The sequence below is a fragment of the Balaenoptera physalus genome (assembly GCF_965194825.1).
Source record: "Balaenoptera physalus genome assembly, contig: SUPER_3_unloc_7, whole genome shotgun sequence".
NCBI classification, from domain to species: Eukaryota; Metazoa; Chordata; class Mammalia; order Artiodactyla; family Balaenopteridae; genus Balaenoptera; species Balaenoptera physalus.
The window spans coordinates 610,542-628,791 of NW_028126546.1; the positions used below are offsets into that span (position 1 = coordinate 610,542).

General features: G+C 40.1%; 1 long non-coding RNA gene across 1 annotated transcript in view; it reads right to left on the reverse strand.

The window, feature by feature from the left end:
• The window catches only part of LOC309659106, a 31,709-nt gene extending 14,984 nt beyond the window's left edge, over window positions 1–16,725 (reverse strand). Inside the window, exon 1 of the long non-coding RNA XR_014262604.1 lies at window positions 16,083–16,725. This is a non-coding gene — a long non-coding RNA (uncharacterized lncRNA). The remainder of the gene's footprint in view (window positions 1–16,082) is intronic.
• Between the last annotated feature and the right edge of the window lie 1,525 nt (window positions 16,726–18,250).

The following is an 18,250-nucleotide window of genomic DNA, read 5'->3' on the forward strand; positions in this document are numbered from 1 at the left end:
CAGGCTGTCGTCACCACAACACCAATCAAGCCCCCTATGAAGGAGACAACACTCAGCACACACTGAGGAAAGATGTGGAAGGCATCCATACTAAAAACAGTCTTCACACCAAAAATATAAGACTCATGCAGGTTACACAGGGACGCTCCCACACCCTCAAGAACACAGTAGGTAAATTCAGAGTCAGAGAAATATAAGAAAAATGAAGAAGCAGAGGAACCAGTCTCAATTAAAAAAACAAGAGAAATCCCCAGAAAGAACAAACAGTGAAACAGACCTCTCCAGCCTACTGGATCACAAGTTCAAAATGGAGGTAATAAAAATACTGAAGGAATTAAGAAAGTCTATAGATAGAAATGCAGATCACGGTAACAAGGAGCTAGAAACTATAAAGAGGAGTCAAGAAAAATTAGAAAATTCATCTGCTGAGACAAAAGCCAAGCTAAAGGCAATAAATAGCAAACTAGATAATATAGAACAATGAATAAGTGATCTGGAAGATAAAATAATGGAAATCACCCAATGAGAACAGCTGACAGAAAGACAAATGAAAAAAAAAATGAAAGCATTGTGAGACCTATGGGACAATATAAAGCAAGCCAATCTATGCATAATAGTGATCCCAGAAGGAGAAGAAAGAGAAAAGGGGATCAAAAGTGTATTTGCAAAAATTATGGCTGAAAACTTCCCAAACCTAAAGAAGGAAACAGATATCCAGGTACAGGAAGCACAGAGGGTCCAAAACAAGATGAATCCAAACAAACCTACACCAAGACATATTATAATTAAAATGGCAAAAGTTGAAGGTAAAGAGAAGATTCTAAAGGCAGCAAGAGAAAAACAAAGAGTTAGTCACAAGGGAATCCCCATAAGGCTATAAGCTGATTTCTCTACAGAACCATTGCAAGAGAGAAGTGGCAAGATATATTCAAAGTCCTGAAAGGGAAAAACCTGCAACCTAGGATACTCTGCCCAGCAAGATTATCATTTAGAATAGAAGGAGAGATAAAGAATTTCTCAGACAAGCAAAAACTAAAAGAAGGGGAATGTAAAAAAACAATCCCTTTAAAAATCGTATCCAAAAAAATAAAATACTTATGAATAAGCCTGACTGAGGAGGTGAAAACTTATATGCTGAGAACTATAAAACATTAATAAAGGAAACTGAAGATGATTTAAAGAAATGGAAAGATATCCCATGCTCTTGGACTGGAAGAATTAAAATAGTTAAAATGACCATACTACCCAAAGCAATCTACAGATTTAATGCAATCCCTATCAAATTACCCATGACATTTTTCACAGAACTAGAACAAATAATCCTAAAATTTATATGGAACCATAAAAGACCCAGAATTGCCAAAGCAATCCTGAGGAAAAAGAATGAAGTAGGAGGCATAACCCTCCCAGACTTCAGACAATACTACAAAGCTCCAGTAATCAAAACACCATGTTACTGGCACAAAAACAGACATATGGATCAATGGAGCAGAATAGAGAGCCCAGAAATAAACCCACACACCTATGGTCAATTAATCTTCGATAAAGAAGGCAAGAATATACAGTGGAGAAAAGAGTCTCTTCAGTAAGTGGTGCTGGGAAAGCTGGACAGCCGCATGTAAATCAACAAAGTTAGAACACATCCTCACACCATAACAAAAATAAACTCAAAATGACTTAAAGACTTAAATATAAGACAGGGCACTATAAAACTCCTAGAAGAGAACATAGGCAAAACATTCTCTGACATAAATCATAGCAATGTTTTCTTGGTCAGTCTCCCAAGGCAACAGAAATAAAAGCAAAATTAAACAAATGGGACCTAATCAAACTTATAAGCTTTGCACAGCAAAGGAAACCATAAACAAAATGAAAAGTCAACCTACACACTGGCAGAAAATATATGCAAATGATGCAACTGACAAGGGATTAATTTCCAAACTATACAAGCAGATCATACAACTCAACAAAAAAACAAACAACGCAATCAAAAAATGGACAGAAGACCTAAACAGACATTTCTCCAAAGTAGACATATAGACGGCCAACAGCACATGAAAAGACGTTCAACATCACTAATTATTAGAGAAATGCAAATCAAAATTACGAGATCTTACCTCACACCAGTCAGAATGGCCATCATCTTAAAAGTCTACAAATAACAAATGCTGGAGAGGGTGTGGGGAAAAGGGAATCTTCCTACACTGTTGGTGGGAAAGTAAATTGGTGCAGCCACTATGGAGAACAGTATGGAGGTTCCTTAAAAAACTAAAAATAGAGTTACCATATGATCCAGCAATCCCACTACTAGGTATATATCCAGAAAAGATGAAAACACTAATGTGGAAAGATACACTCACCCCAGTGATCATAGCAGCACTATTTACAACAGCCAAGAAACGGAGGAAACGGAAGTGTCCACTGATGGATGAATGGATAAAGAAGATGTGGTATATATATATATATATATATATATATATATATATATATATATATATATATATATATATACACATATATACACACACACATACGCACACACACATACATACACACACACAGATACACAATGGAATATTACTCAGCCATTAAAAAGAATGAAATAATGCCATTTATAGCAACATGGATGGACCTAGAAATGATCATACTAAGTGAAGTAAGCCCAACAGAGAAATACAAATATCATATATCACTTATATGTGGAATCTAAAATATGATACAAATGAACTTATTTTCAAAACAGAAATGGACTCACTGACATAGAAAACAAACATATGGTTACCAAAGGGGAAAGGGGGTGGAAGAGGGATAAAGCAGGAGTTTGGGATTAGCAGATACAAACTACTATATATAAAATAGATAAACAACAAGGATTTATTGTATAGCACAGGGAACTATATCTTGTAATCACCTATAATGGAAAAGACTATGAAAAAGAATATATATATATATATATATATATATATATATATATATATATAACTGAATCACTTTGTTACACACCAGGAACTAACACAACATTGTAAATCAACTGTACATCATTAAAAATAAAATAAATTTAATTTTAAAAACTTTCAAATATAGCATTGATCCAATACCTACACTGAGTTGAAAAACATCTTCTACCTCTCATATCCCTGAGCTAAAAATATATTTTCCCTCCATGGGTAGTTTTCCATTATTTGTTTCAGTTAAGGGAATGTTCTTCCTCCTGCTAAAAATCAATAATTGCTATCAATATAATTGTAGAATCATTCAAACATTCAAAGTTTAATATGTTCATAAGGGTAAATGATATTTATTAATATTTATTTTTAAATGCTTATTTTGTTGGACAGAAATGAGAGTTATCTAATAGTTAAATTTACAAACATCTGAAATTCACTATTAATTTATTTAGCTTTCAAAGTGTTTTCCCCTAGTATCTTAAAGTCATTACAGGGCCATCTGAAGTACTTTTTACATTTTATCCAAATAATTCCTATGTACATTTACTTTAAAAAATAAATACATACTGGGAGTCAGAAGACCTGAGTTCTATTTTTGATGTCACTGTGATCTCTAGAAGATAGTAAACTGCTGGTTTAATTTTTCATCTTTTGAGGATGCTATATGAATGATTAAAATTGGCTTTGAACTTTTCTCTGCTGATGTCACCAGAATTACAGTAAAGCAAGAATTTTTTTTTTTTATTTTGCTTTGGGTTTTTTTGATTTTGGTTTTTGTCTTTAACCACTGTTCACTACTGGGTTATGGAGAAGACATAGTCTACAACAAAAATCCTCATATAAGAGTCTTCTCAGTCAAGTCACCACTTCAGTTATTACCCTGCCCTAGATAACGTCAGAAAGATGAGAGCTTTACAAAAACACGGGCTCTGTCAACCTCCACCCTCTCCTTTGTCAAGAATTTCAGAGTGCATGCAGAACTGACAAGCTCACCTGGAGTTCACAAAGCTAAATTCTGGGAAGGACTCACTAGGAATTATTATGACACCTGGGGAACAAAATTTCCTATCACCTGGTGGTCTAGATAATATCACTCTGCTGGGATGTCTCCAAGGGCAACAGTTATAAAGCTCTGGATAATCAGGTAACAATTAGACACTCTGAAATTCTGCCAGAGCTAGCTTCTACTGGAAGAAGAAGAAAATTTAATTTCAATAGAAATTTTTTTTTGCACTTCAAACGAACCAAGCAAATATTTACTTGTTACTAACTCTGTGCCAGGAACCAGGCCAGGTGTGGGGACATAAAGAATGATGGTATAGTCTTTACCCAAAGGAGATCATATTATAATTGAGAGACTAATGGAAAACAAATATTGATAAAGCTGTTTTATTCCTATCTACATTTGGAACCAATATAGGTGGAGAAATTAATTCTCACAGGCAACTGAAGAGTGTAGATGTTATAGTTTAGAAGGTAGGATGGACCAAATCATGAAGAAAGTGGAACGTCACATCAATAATCGTCAATAGGAACAGTCATTTGAATTTTAAAAGAATGACTTGGATGGAAGCATGGAAAATGGAGTGAGATGGAGGAGAGACACCAGGGGCAGGGAGATCAATGGCAGGGCTTAATGACCAATTGGACACAGGAGGTGAAGAAGGGAGAGGAATTTAATAAAACTGGGACTTTTCTGATAACCTATATAAAATAGCATATTTTGTCATTCACTATCCCTTTACTCTGCTTTATTTTTTTTCCCATAGAGCTTGACACTAACACACACACATGCACACGTGCGTGCACACACACCCCCCTGTGTGTTTTACCTAGTGCCCATTTCACCAGTACAATATAAGATTCATAAGGAAAGGGATTTCGCTGTGTTTACTGTTATATCCCCAGTGCCGACCACCAAAACCTACTTATGAAAGGATGAATTAAATGGCTAACTTAAGAGAATAAGTGACTTGCAACATCATCAACTAGGATAGGAAATATAGAAGGAATGGCAGGTTTGTGAGACTTGTGACAGATTCAGTTTGAGGCATGATGATTTTGAGGTGGAACTTCGAGGTAGAATATATGGTCTGGAACTTGATAGAGAAGATGGGGCTACAGATTGATAGTTGGAGGTCATGGGTGCTCGGGTATCAGTAAAAGAACAAATTTCTAACTGAGGAGACGTGATGTACTGTGTGTGGATCTCAGAGTTTTGTGTGACTTCTGGCCGTCAGAACTATCATCTTAATTATCTGCCTCTGGTTCACAGAATTTGTAGGTATGCTTTACAGATGTTAAGGCCATTGGGAATGCTGTTCCTGTGGCCACACCTAACACATACCTGCCTGGCTATCCCTGTCTACTCTGTCATTGACTCCAGTTTACTTTGGAGGTGACAACTTATATATACATTTTCAATTCTTTGGACAGATTTAATATGGTTGGCTGAGCATGTCTGCTCTCTTCCCATAAGCCACTTGAAATAACTGCTCCATTCCCTAAACACAAAACACACACACATGCATGTGATAAACCTAGAAACTAACAATGAATACAACAGGAATAAGTAATTTGAAAGCTCATAAAAGATGTAATGGCAATGAAGATGTTCTACAGTTCAGTATTTAAGACTATTTGGCAGGCAGTCATGACATTCCTTATTATTGAGTGTCAACTAGTAGAGGTCATATATTTTTGTTCTTTAAAACAGCAAGGGCATGATGGCCTGTAATAAGTATAACCCATGTCATCTCCCTTCTCATTTCCCAATGTCACTTTAATTAAAAATTACCTGGATGAGATAAGACAGCTCTCAATTTGACTGCCATTCTGCATGTATCTTGAGTTCTCACACTTTTCACAGCAATTTGATGTTTCACATGTTTCATGCGAAAAATAAACTATAGTATAATTTACTCCATTGGTTTTTAAGCAAATCTGAAGGATACAGTGTAGTAACAAGCATTAACAGTTGGATACAGAGTATATCAAATGTAATATTTGTTCTAGGCTAAGACTCATCTGTCAAGGTTCAAATTGGATGAATTATATTATTCAGTTATTAAATACTTTCATTACATTTCATTTAAAATGTAATTATTGTTTCTATGACTTTCAAAATATACTTTCCCAATGACCTTCATTCAGGATTGTGCTCCTTTCAGGAAATGTTGTGACTTTAGGATAGCCACCTCTGTACTTAGATAGAACAGTAGTAGTTCTGAATCAGACACCTCTGACTGTCTTAACTGACTCCTTCCTTCAAAAGACATGGCTGAACTCCTAGACTGTGCCCCCTCCAGCACCACTTTTGCTGCATTTGTCAGACTGGCTGAAGTCTGAGTTAAAGGTCCAGGCTTGGAGTCTCACATGCTGTTTCCCTCCCTAACTTCTGGGTTTGGATGAAATGCTACACCATGCAGAATGGAATCTAGCCTCCTGAGTGGCCACTGAAAGGCTTGATGACACCACACGTGTAATATGGTGAGTTAGCTTTCCATGGGGGTGAACCTTGACTTACAGGAAATAGGAGGCGGGGATGGGGGGTGGGAAGTCAGGCAGGTAGCATCTTCCTACCATGGAATAGTCTGAGATGGAATTCTTTCTTGCAGCCCTTCTGGAAGAGTCCAATGTGCCAAGCAATGACCAGCCTTTTCTTTATCTTTTTTTGAAGTTTTGTATGAAGTGGTAGCCAGCCTGGTTAACACATTATATCACTTTGCCTTGGTTATTTTTCCCCTCACACTCACTGTTTTCAATTTTCACCTCCTGTTATGCGCTGAATTGTGTCCCCTGCCCCAGTCTAAAATTCATAGGTTGAAGCCCTATGACCAATGTGACTGTATTTAGAGACAGGGCCTTTAGGGAGATAAGTAAGGTTAAATGAGATTATAAGGGTGGGTCCCTAATCCAATAAGGTTGGTGGCCTTTTATGATGAGGAAGAACAGAGCAGCCAAGATGGCAAAATAGAAAAACCCTGAGCTTACTTCCTCTCACAAGCACACAAAAATCACAACTATCTGCAGAACAATCATCGATGCAAAAGCCCACCAGAAAAGATCTTCTACAATTAAAGACATAAAGAAGGAACCACGGGACTTCCCTGGTGGTGCAGTGGTTAAGAATCCACCTGCCAGTGCAGGGGACACAGGTCCAAGCCCTGGTCCAGGAAGATCCCAGATGCCGTGGAGCAACTAAGCCCGTGCGCCACAACTACTGAGCCTGCGCTCTAGAGCCCATGAGCCACAACTACTGAAGCCCGCACACCTAGAGCCTGTGCTCCACAACAAGAGAAGCCACCGCAATGAGAAGCCCGCACACTGCAATGAAGAGTAGCCCCTGCTTGCTGTGACTAGAGGAAGCCCGTGCACAGCAACGAAGACCCAATGCAGCCAAAAATAAATAAATAAAACAAAGAAATTTAAAAAAAAAGAAGAAGGAACCACAACGACACAGGTAGGAGGGGTGGACTCACGATATAATTAAATCTCATTCCCTCTGTGTGGGCAACTCACAAACTGGAGAATAATAATATTGCAGAGGTTCTTCAATGGAAGTGAGAGTTCTGAGCCCCATGTCAAGCTCCCCGTGTCAGGTTCAGCACCAGGAAGAGAAGCCCCCAGAGCATTTGGCTTTGAAGGCCAGGGGGGCTTAATTGCAGGAGCCCCACAGGACTGGGGGAAATAGAGACTTCACTCTTAAAGGGGGCATGCAAAATCCCATATGCACTGGGACCCCGGGCTAGGTAATTTGATAGAAGCCTGGGCCAGACCTACCTGCTGGTCTTGGAGAGTTTTCTAGAGAGGCAGGGAGCAGCTATGGCTCACCCTGGGGGCATAGACACTGGTGGCAGACATACTGGGAGACACTCAAACACCTGAACACTGCTGTTGGTGGCTACCATCTTGGTTCATTAATGCCAAGACCTGGCCCCACCCAACAGCCTATAGGCACAAGTGCTGGGACACCTCAGGCCAAATAACTAACTGGGTGGGGACACAGCACTAACCATCAGCAGATAGGCTGCCTTAAGACTTCCTGAGCCCACAGCCATCTCTAGAAATACCCTTAGACATGACCCTGCCCACCAGTGGGCCAAGATCCAACTCCACCCACCAGTGGGCAGGCACTGGCCTTCCTACCAGCAAGCCTGCACTAGCCTCTAGACCAGCTTCACTCAGAGGGCAGACACCAGCAGCAGAAAACTATGATCCCACAGCCTGCAGACTGAGCCTACCAGCAGCAAGCCAGAGCCTACCCTGGAACCAGCTGAACCCCGGCCCTGCCCATTAGCAGGTCAGTGCAATCTCTGGAACATCCTGGACCCCATACACAACTGTGTCAGGAAATTTCCCCCTCCCAACAATCTGAAACAAGCTCTGGGATCCCTAGGCCTGCAGCCAGATTCCAGGAACCAGATCTGCCTGCAAGTAGTTTGGCACTAACTGCAGGATCTGGCTTCACCTGCAAGTGGGTGGGCAACCACCCCAGTCTTTTGGACCCTGACTCTGCCCACCACTGAGCCAACACTAGCCCTGGGGCCACCTAGGGTTCTGCAACCAGCTGCCTTGTAACCAGGCACCACTAAACAGCAGCCAACAGCATCCACAGAAGGCAGGGCCTGGCAACCAACTGGACTAGGGGCCAACCAAACCTACCAGACCGCCCACATAGTCAGCCTAACACAACAGAAGGACCCATGCAGCCCTCTTAGGGGGAACCACCAAGCATATAGCTTGGGTAATGAGATGGGAGTGCACTGCTGGGATGCATAGGACATCTCCTATAAAAGGCCACTTCTCCAAGGTTGAGAAACGTGACTAATCTACCACATATATAAAATACAAATAGCAACTCAGAAAAAATGAGGTGACAGAGGACTATGTTTCAGACAAAGGAATAAGATAAAACCTCAGAAGAAGAACCAAGTGAAGTGGAGATAGGCAATCTACCTGAGAAAGAGTTCAGAGTAATGGGCCCACAGAGCCTACATAGGGAGCACTCCGAGAGCATATAGCTCTGGTGACCAGAGGGGAGTGCACTGCTGAAATGCATAGGACATCTCCTACAAATGGCCACTCATCAAGATTGGGAAAAGTAACCAACCTATAGAAATAAAAACAGAGAATTAGGCAAAATGAGGCAACAGAGAAATATGTTCCAAACAAAGGAATAAGATAAAACCCCAGAAGAAGAACTAAGAGAAATGGAGCTAGGTAATCAACACAATAAAAAGTTCAAAAGTACTGATCATAAAGATGTTCGAGGGACTTCCCTGGTGGTCCAGTGGTTAAAACTCCACACTTCCACTGCAAAGTGCGCATGTTCAATCCCTAGTCAGGGAACTAAGATCCCACATGCTGCATGGCATAGGCAAAAAAAAAAAAAAAAACAGAAAGATGCTCGAAGAACTTGGGAGAAGAATAAACAAATACAGTGAGAAGTTTAACAAAAAGGAAAAATAAAGAAAGATGAAATGGAGCTTAAGAATACAATAAGTGAAATAAAAACTACACTAGAAAGAATGAACAGTAGATTAGATGATACAGAGGAATGGATCAACAAACTAAAAGAGAGAGTAGTTGAAATCACTCGAACTGAACAGAAAAAAAGAAAAATGAATAAAAAGAGATGACGACAGCTTAAGAGACCTCTGGTACAATATCAGGCATACTAACATTCATATTATAGGGGTCCCAGAAGGAGAAGAGAGAGAAAGGGGCAGATAACATATTTGAAGACATAACAGCTGAAAACTTCCCTAACCTGGGAAAGGAAACAGACGTTCGGGTCCAGAAATCACAGAGTCCCAAACAGGATCAACTGAAAGAGGACCATACTAAGATACATTGTAATTAAAACGGCAGAAATTAAAGAGAGAATATTAAAAATAGCAAGAGAAAAAACAACAAATTACATACAAGGGAACTCCCCTAAGACTATCAACTGACTTTTCAGCAGAAACTCTGCAGGCCAGAAGGGAGTGATATGATATATTTAAAGTGATGAAACAAAAAACCTATGACCAAGAATACTCTACCCCTCAAGGCTATCATTCAGATTTGAAAGGGAGATCAAAAGTTTTACAAACAAGCAAAAGCTAAAAGAGTTCATCACCTTGAAACAGCCTTACAAGAAATGTTAAAGGGACTTCTCTAAGCAGGAAAGAAAAGGCCACAACTAGAAACATGAAAATTATGAAAGGAAAAATCTCATTGGTAATGACAAATGTACAGTAGTGGTAGTAAATCAATTACTTATAAAGCTAGTAGGAACGTTAAAAGACAAAAGTAGTAAAATCATCTATATCCACAATAAGTAGTTAAGGAATACACAAAACAAAAGGATGTAAAACATGATGTCAAAAACAGTAAACATGAGGACTGGGAGTAAAAATCCCAGGTTTTAAAAATGTGTTTGAACTTGAGAGATTGGCAACTTAAAACAATCAGGTAAATATATAGATTGCTATATATAAACCTCATGGTAACCACAAATCAAAAATCTATAATAATACACACACCAAAAAAAGGGGAAGAAATCCAAACATAACTCTAAAGATAGTCATCAAATCACAAGGAAAGAGAGCAAAAGAAGAAGAAAGGAACAAAAAAGAACTACAAAAATAACCCCCGTACAATTAACAAAATTGCAATAAGTACATACCTATCAATAATCACTTTACATGTAAATGGACTAAATGCTCCAATCAAAAGACAGAGTGGGGCTTCCCTGGTGGCGCAGTGGTTGAGAATCTGCCTGCCAATGCAGGGGACACAGGTTCGAGCCCTGGTCTGGGAAGATCCCACATGCCGTGGAGCAACTAGGTCCATGAGCCACAATTACTGAGCCTGCGTGTCTGGAGCCTGTGCTCTGCAACAAGAGAGGCCGCGAAAGTGAGAGGCCTGCGCACCGCGATGAAGAGTGGCCCCCACTTGCCGTAACTAGAGAAAGCCCTCGCACAGAAACAAAGACCCAACACAGCCATAAATAAATAAAGAAATTAATTAAATTTAAAAATAAAAGAGTGGCTGAATAGATACAAAACAAGACGCAAATATATGCTCTCTACAAGAGATCTAAAGACACACACGAACTGAAAGTGAGGGAATGAAAAAAGCTATTTCATGCAAATGGAAACAAAAAGGAAGCCAGGGTGTAGCAATACTTATTTCAGACAAGATAGATCATAACAAGAGACAAAGAAGGGCATTACAGAATGATAAGGGGATCAATCTAAGAAGAAAATATGATAATTTTAAATATATATGCACCCAACATAAGAGTACCTAAATACATAAACCAAATATTAACAGACATAAAAAGAGAAATTGACAATAACACAGTAATAATGGGGGAATTTAAAACCCTGCTTACATCAATGGACAGATCATCTAGATAAAAAATCAATAAGGAAACACTGACCTAAAACAGCACATTAGACAAAGTGAACTTAACAAGTATACATAGAACATTCCATCCAAAAGCAGCAGAATACACATTCTTTTCAAGTGTCCATGTAATGTTCTCCAGGATAGGTCATATTGTAGGCCACAAAACAAGTCTCAGTAAGTTTAAAAAGATTGACATCCTATCAAGCAACTTTTCTGACCACAACACTGTGAGACTAGAAATCAACTTCAAGAAAAAAGACTGCAAAAGACATAAACATGTGGAGGCTAAATAATACGCTACTAAACAACCAACTTGTCACTGAAGAAACTGAAGATGACACAAACTGATGGAAAGATATATCATGCTCATGGATTGGGAGAATTAATATTGTTAAAAATGACCATACTACCCAAGGCAATCTACAGATTCAATGCAATCCCTATCAAAATACTAATGGCATTTTTCACAGAACTAGAACAAATAATTTAAAAAAATTTCTGGAAACACAAAAGACTCCAAATAGCCAAAACAATATTGAGAAAGAAGAACAAAGCTGGAGAGATCACAATCTCTGGTTTTAAACTATACTACAAAGCTCCAGTAATCCAAACAGCATGGTACTGGCACAAAAACAGACATATAAATTAGTAGAAAAGAAAAGACAGCCCAGAAATGAACCCACAGTTATATGGGCAATTAATCTACAACAAAGGAGGAAAGAATATACAATGGGGAAAAGACAGTTTCTTCAATAAATGGTGTTGGGAAAATTGGTCAGTTACATGCAAAAGAAGCAAACTGGACAACTCACACCATGCACAAAAATAAACTCAAATGCATTAAAGATATAAATGTAAGACCTGTAACCATAAAACTTCTAAAAGTGGGCTTCCCTGGTGGCGCAGTGGTTGAGAGTCTGCCTGCCAATGCAGGGGACACGGGTTCGGGCCCTGGTCTGGGAAGATCCCACATGCCGCTGAGCGGCTGGGCCCGTGGGCCACAGCTACTGAGCCTGCGCGTCTGGAGCCTGTGCTCCGCAACAGGAGAGGCCGCAATAATGAGAGGCCCGCGCACCGCGATGAAGAGTGGCCCCCACTTGCTGCAACTAGAGAAAGCCCTCGCACAGAAACGAAGACCCAACACAGCCATAAATAAATAAATAAATAAATAAATAAATAAAGTGTATAACTTTAAAAAAAAAAAACTTCTAAAAGAAAAAGTAAGAAGTATACTCTTTGACATTGGTCTTAGTAATATTGTTTTTGAATATGTCTCCACAGGCAAGGGAAACAAAAGCAAAAATAAACAAATGGGACTACATCAAATTAAAAACTTTTCACATAAGGAAACTATCAACTAAATGAAAAGGCCGCCTACTAAATGGGAGAAGAAACTTGCAAATGACATACAGTAAGTCCCCTACATACAAGCCTTCAAGTTTTGAACTTTCAAAGGTGTGAATGTGCGTTCCATCAACATCAGGCATGAGTGAAACTGCAGCTTGCCCTCAGTCTTCTACTGCTGACGATCCTTCAGCTCTACCCTCTCCCACCTCCTCCCCCTCTTCCAGTCAGTAACTCTTCTTGCCTGTTCCCTCGATGCCAGCTGTTGTACTGTACTACTGTACTTTTCAAGGAAACATACTGTAAGATTAAAAATGTTTTCTTTATTTTTTTTGTTTGTTTTTTATGTATTATTTGTGTGAAAGGTACTATAAACCTATTATAGTACAGTACTATATAGCCGATTGTGTTAGTTGGGTACCTAGGCTAATTTTGCTGGACTTACGAACAAATTGGGCTTATGAATGCACTCTCAGAAAGGAACTTGTTTGTAAGCAGGGGACTTACTGTAGCTGATAAGGGGTTGATATCCAAAATATACAAAGAATTCATACAACTCAACATCAAAAAAACAACCCAATTAAAAAATGGACAGAGGATCTGAATAGACATTTTTCCAAAGAAAATATGCAGATGGCCAACAGACACATGAAAAGATGCTCAACATCACTAATCATCAGGGAAATGCAAACCAAAATCACAATGAAATATCCCCTTTATATCTGTCAGAATGACTATTATCAGAAAGACAACAAGTAACAAGTATTGGCAAGGATTGGAAAAAAGAACCCTTGTGCACTGTTGGTAGGAATGTAAATTGGTGTAGCCACTATGGAAAACATTATGGAAATTGCTCAAAAAATTAAAAATAGAACTACCATATGATCCAGTAATTCCACTTCTGGATATTTATCCAAAGCAAATAAAAACAGTAATTAGAAAAGATATATGCAACCCTATGTTCATAGCAGCATCATTTACAATAGCTAAGATATGGAAGCAACCTAAGTGCCCATCAACAGATGAATGGATACACACACACACACACACACACACACACACACACACACACACACACACAGTGGAATATTACTCAGCCATAAAAAGAATGAAACCTTGCCATTTGTGATAACATGGATGGTCTAGAGGGTATTATGCTAAGTGAAATAAGTCAGAGAAAGACAAATTATGATATCACTTACATGTGGAATCTAAAAAACAAAACAAATGAACAAACATAACAGAGTCATAGATACAGAGAACAAACATGTCGTTGCCAAGGGGAGGAGTTGAGGGGGAGATAAGACATAGGTGAGGGGGACTGAGGTACACATTTCTAGTTACAAAATAAATGAGTCATGGGTATGAAATGTACAGTGTGGGGAAAATAGTAAACAATTATGTAATATCTTTGTATGGTGACAGATGGTAACTAGACTTATCGTGGTGATCAATTTGAAATGTATAGAAATATTGATTCACTATGTTATATATCAGGAATTAACATAGTGTTGTAGGTCAATTATACTTCAAAAGCAAACAAACAGACTCATGGAAAAAGAGATCAGATTTGTGGTTACTAGAGGCACGGGTGTGGGTGGGGTATTGGGTGAAGGCAGTCAAAAGTTACAAAACTTCCAGTCCTAAGATAAATAAGTACTAGAGATGTAATGTACAACGTGATAAAGATAATTAACACTGCTGTACTATACATATCAAAGGTGTTAAGAGAGTAATCCTAAGAGTTCTCATCATAAGGAAAAAATGTTTTTTTCCCTATTTCTTTAATTTTGTGTTTATATGAGATGATGGATACTCATTAAACTTACCATGATAATCATTTCATGATGTATGTAAGTCAAATCACTATGCTGGACACCTAAACTTATACAGTACTCTATGTCATTTATATCTCAATACAACTGGAAAAAAATTAAATTCTAAAAAACTTGTTTGTATTAGTCAATATTGTGTAGGTTAGCATTCTCGAAGTGTGGTCTGGGGACATTTTCCGTGGGTCTATGAGGTCAGTTTCAAAATCAATGATTAAATGCTAAAATGTTATTTGCCTTTTTCATTCTCAATCTCTTATGAGTGTATTGTGGAGTTTTCCAGAATGTGATACTGCAGCTCTTTGAATGCAGAAGCAGACCCCAAAATCCAGCTTTATTCTGCTTAGCCAGACATTAAAGAGATTTGTAAAAACTGAAACAGTGCTACTCTTCTCACAGCTATTTTTTTGTTCTAGAAAATATATTTTTCATTAAGATATTACTATGCTAATGTATAATGGATTCATTTACATATTTTTAAAATTTCTCAGTTTTAATATCTAAAACAGTAAATATCAATATATAGAACCCACATAAACAAAAGCCCACTGAGGTCCTGTTTTAAAATGTTGGCTTTATTATTACTTAGGTATGGTTAGGTCAATAGACCAGGAGATGACTGTCACTAAAGGGAAGTCTGTTCCCAAGAGTAGGAGGCCTGCCATGTCACACAGGGCCGCACAGGGCCACCCGGGAAGCACTAGTCAGTCAGAAGGTTGAAGGAGTGAGGGGAAAGCATGGGTGAGAGCCTTATTGTGGTTTTCGCAGAAAGGAACAGGCAAGGCAGGGTAAGCAGGTTTAGGGTTGGCTAGTTTGAATAATTTCAGCAGGCTCTTAGGTGTAGGGGCTGTCCTAGGGTTTCCTGGATCTGGCCCTGAGGTGACCAGGACAGGTGAGCACAGGCATACCTCGGAGATACTGCTGGTTTGGTTCCAGACTATTGCAATAAAGCAAATGGGGCAATAAGGCAAGTCACACGAATTTTTTGGTTTCCAGTACATATAAACATTATGTTTACACTATGCTGTAGTCTATTAAGTGTGCAATAGCATTATGTCTAAGAAAACAATGTACATATCTTAATTAAAAACTAATGCTGCTGGAAAAATGGCACCAATAGACTTGCTCAATGCAGGTTTTTCACAAGTCTTCAATCTGTAAAAAATGCAGTATCTGTGAAGTGCAGTAAAACAACATATCGCTGTATTGGCCCAAAGTATAAGAGCCCTGTGAGAGCTGGGTAAAGGGGGTGGTAATGGGGGCGGAGGGGTATGGTTTTGGATTGGTTAGCTTGCACATGAAAGGTATATTCACAAGGGGGGAGTTTGTCATCTCTAGGAATTAGCTAGTCCTCAAAGGAGCAGTCTCTCCTGCACTAGCAAGGTCCCAGCTGCCAGAGCATTGAGAAGACAGAAAGTAAAGAAACACAGTCAATACAGGTCCTTAATAGTTTTTAAGAGTGTAAAGAGTGTAGAGATGTTCAGAGACCAAAGAGTTTGAGGACTTCTTGGCTAGGTTATGCACAGTAAAAAAGAAGCCCCAAATCTCAACGTCTTACAGCAAAGAGGGTTGTTCGTTGCTCAAGTGAAGTCTTCACACTTCTGATAGGTGGCATACAGTCATCCCTGGGGATCCTTGGGGGATCTGTTCCAGGACCCCCAAAGGATATCAAGCTCTACGGGTGCTCAAGTCCCTTGTATTAAATGGTGTGGTACAGTCGGCCTTCTGTATCCGAGGACATGGAACCCACAGATGCAGAGGGCCTCCTATACAAAGAATAACAGAACATTTAAAAAAAAGTCATAATTTCAGAACAAAAAATCATTTAAATTGAATTACTTTAGTTTAATGAGAAACTCCCTATATTATCCTTATTTGCTCAACTTTTTATCATGAATTAGTGAGATTTCATCACTACTTAGGAAGAGTTCAGGGACTGGTGCTTGGAAATTTCTGACATCTAGGACAATTATGGATGGAAATGACATGAAGGAGAGGAAAGACCTTACCTTGTTTATATGCTGAAAGGACCCAGCAGAGAGGGGGAAGGCTGAACATACTGGAAAAAGAGACACCTGAGAGAACTCCTGGAGGGGGTGCAAGAGCAAAGGAGGGAGCGGTCTGAAAGAGGAGAGAGAGAGGAACCTCTCCTTCGAAAACTGGTTGGATAGGAGGAGAGGCTTCCCTTGAAGATAAGTTAGTTGAGGGAAGGAGGGAAGCTGCAGGAGTCCACCCCTAACGGCACTGATTTTGTCTATGAATCACAGGTGAGTTTACTGCTGGAGGTGAGCGGGGCAGGGAAGGTGGAGGGTTTAGGCCCATTGCAGGGCCTGGTGAAGGGAGCCGACGAAGCACAAACAACAGGAGATGAAGCAGAACCGAAGGCCCAGCTGAGTTTAGACCTTAAACCGTAACAGCATGAAACACACGGCAGCCTACCTTTCCTAACTCAGCTTCCTAACCCTGGCATTGAGTAGAGGTGGGGTTGGGGTGGGTGTAGGGAACTGATGTTTACTGAAAGGCTGTGTAGGGTGATGGTTAAGGGCACGGCCTTTGAAGTCAGCTGGCCTGAGTCAAAATCCTGTCACTTTCCTATTCAGTAAAATGGGGCCAATAATAGTCTTGTGGTGTTGTTTTACGTGGGTAACAGTGGTTTTGTGGAGTTGTTTCGAGGGCTAAATGACTATATATATGCTGTGGATTTTCTTTCCACATCCCTGCTTCTGGGGGTTAAGGGACCCACCTAGGTTTCCTGATTAGGTGAGTGTAGGACTCTTGAAAAGGGACTGTTGGGCTGCACCCCGCAGGCTTGTAAGCCCAGTGTTTGCCCAGCTTGAAGACCGTAGAAGGACCCCAGAATCAGTGACGGAGACATCAATGGTGTTCATGGATAGGAGGATCTTACCTGTGGGAAGCGAGGTCCGGGCGCGACTCCCCACCCTGTGGGGCAGACAGCGGCCGTCTTCACTACCACGGGGAGAGGGAGGTTACCAGTTACAGGGGGAATTGACGTCAGCGTGGCTCATCGGTTACCAGGGAAACCAGCATGGGAGCCTGCCCCTCACCGCCCCTTTGATGAGCCAGCAAGGTGCGGACGTTCTGATCTAATGAGCGTTCCCAGCTGGGCCGGGGCGAGCATGCAGCCATGTACTGAGGAGGGAAGGTCAGTCAGGTGAGTAGGGGTCGGTGAGGCAGGGACTGGTCAGGCAGGGGACGCACAGCGAGCAAGGGAGCCGCCATCGTGGGGGGCTGACCATACAGGGACAACCCAGCTCCTCCGCCCTCCCTGCCCGTTTCCTTTGAGGCCCCTCCTCCGTGGTCCCCATGATCCTTTCTGCTTGTGGTGGGGAACGGAAGGCAGGTATACCTGGTTCTCCCCTGTTTTGTTTCCAAAGTATACTTTGGCATAATCTCTAGGCCCTACTTTCTTCAGGCCTTTAGTTTTATATCTCAGTTACCTGTTTTAGAAGTAAACTACACCCTGCCTCTCATTTGTGTTTTACTCTAATAATCCTAGCCTACCTATTCATCCACTTGCCCTCCAGAGAAGGACCTCTGGATCGCAGGGGGAGGTCACATATGTGGAAGAGGCAAAAGATAAAGGCATAAAAATATGTTTTAGGACATCTCTTCTTACCTACTAACTCCCTTAATTCTCCTGTGGGTAGATGTCTTCATCCCCCGAAAATACCCACCGCCGATGCTCAGAGGGGTCAGTAATGTGGG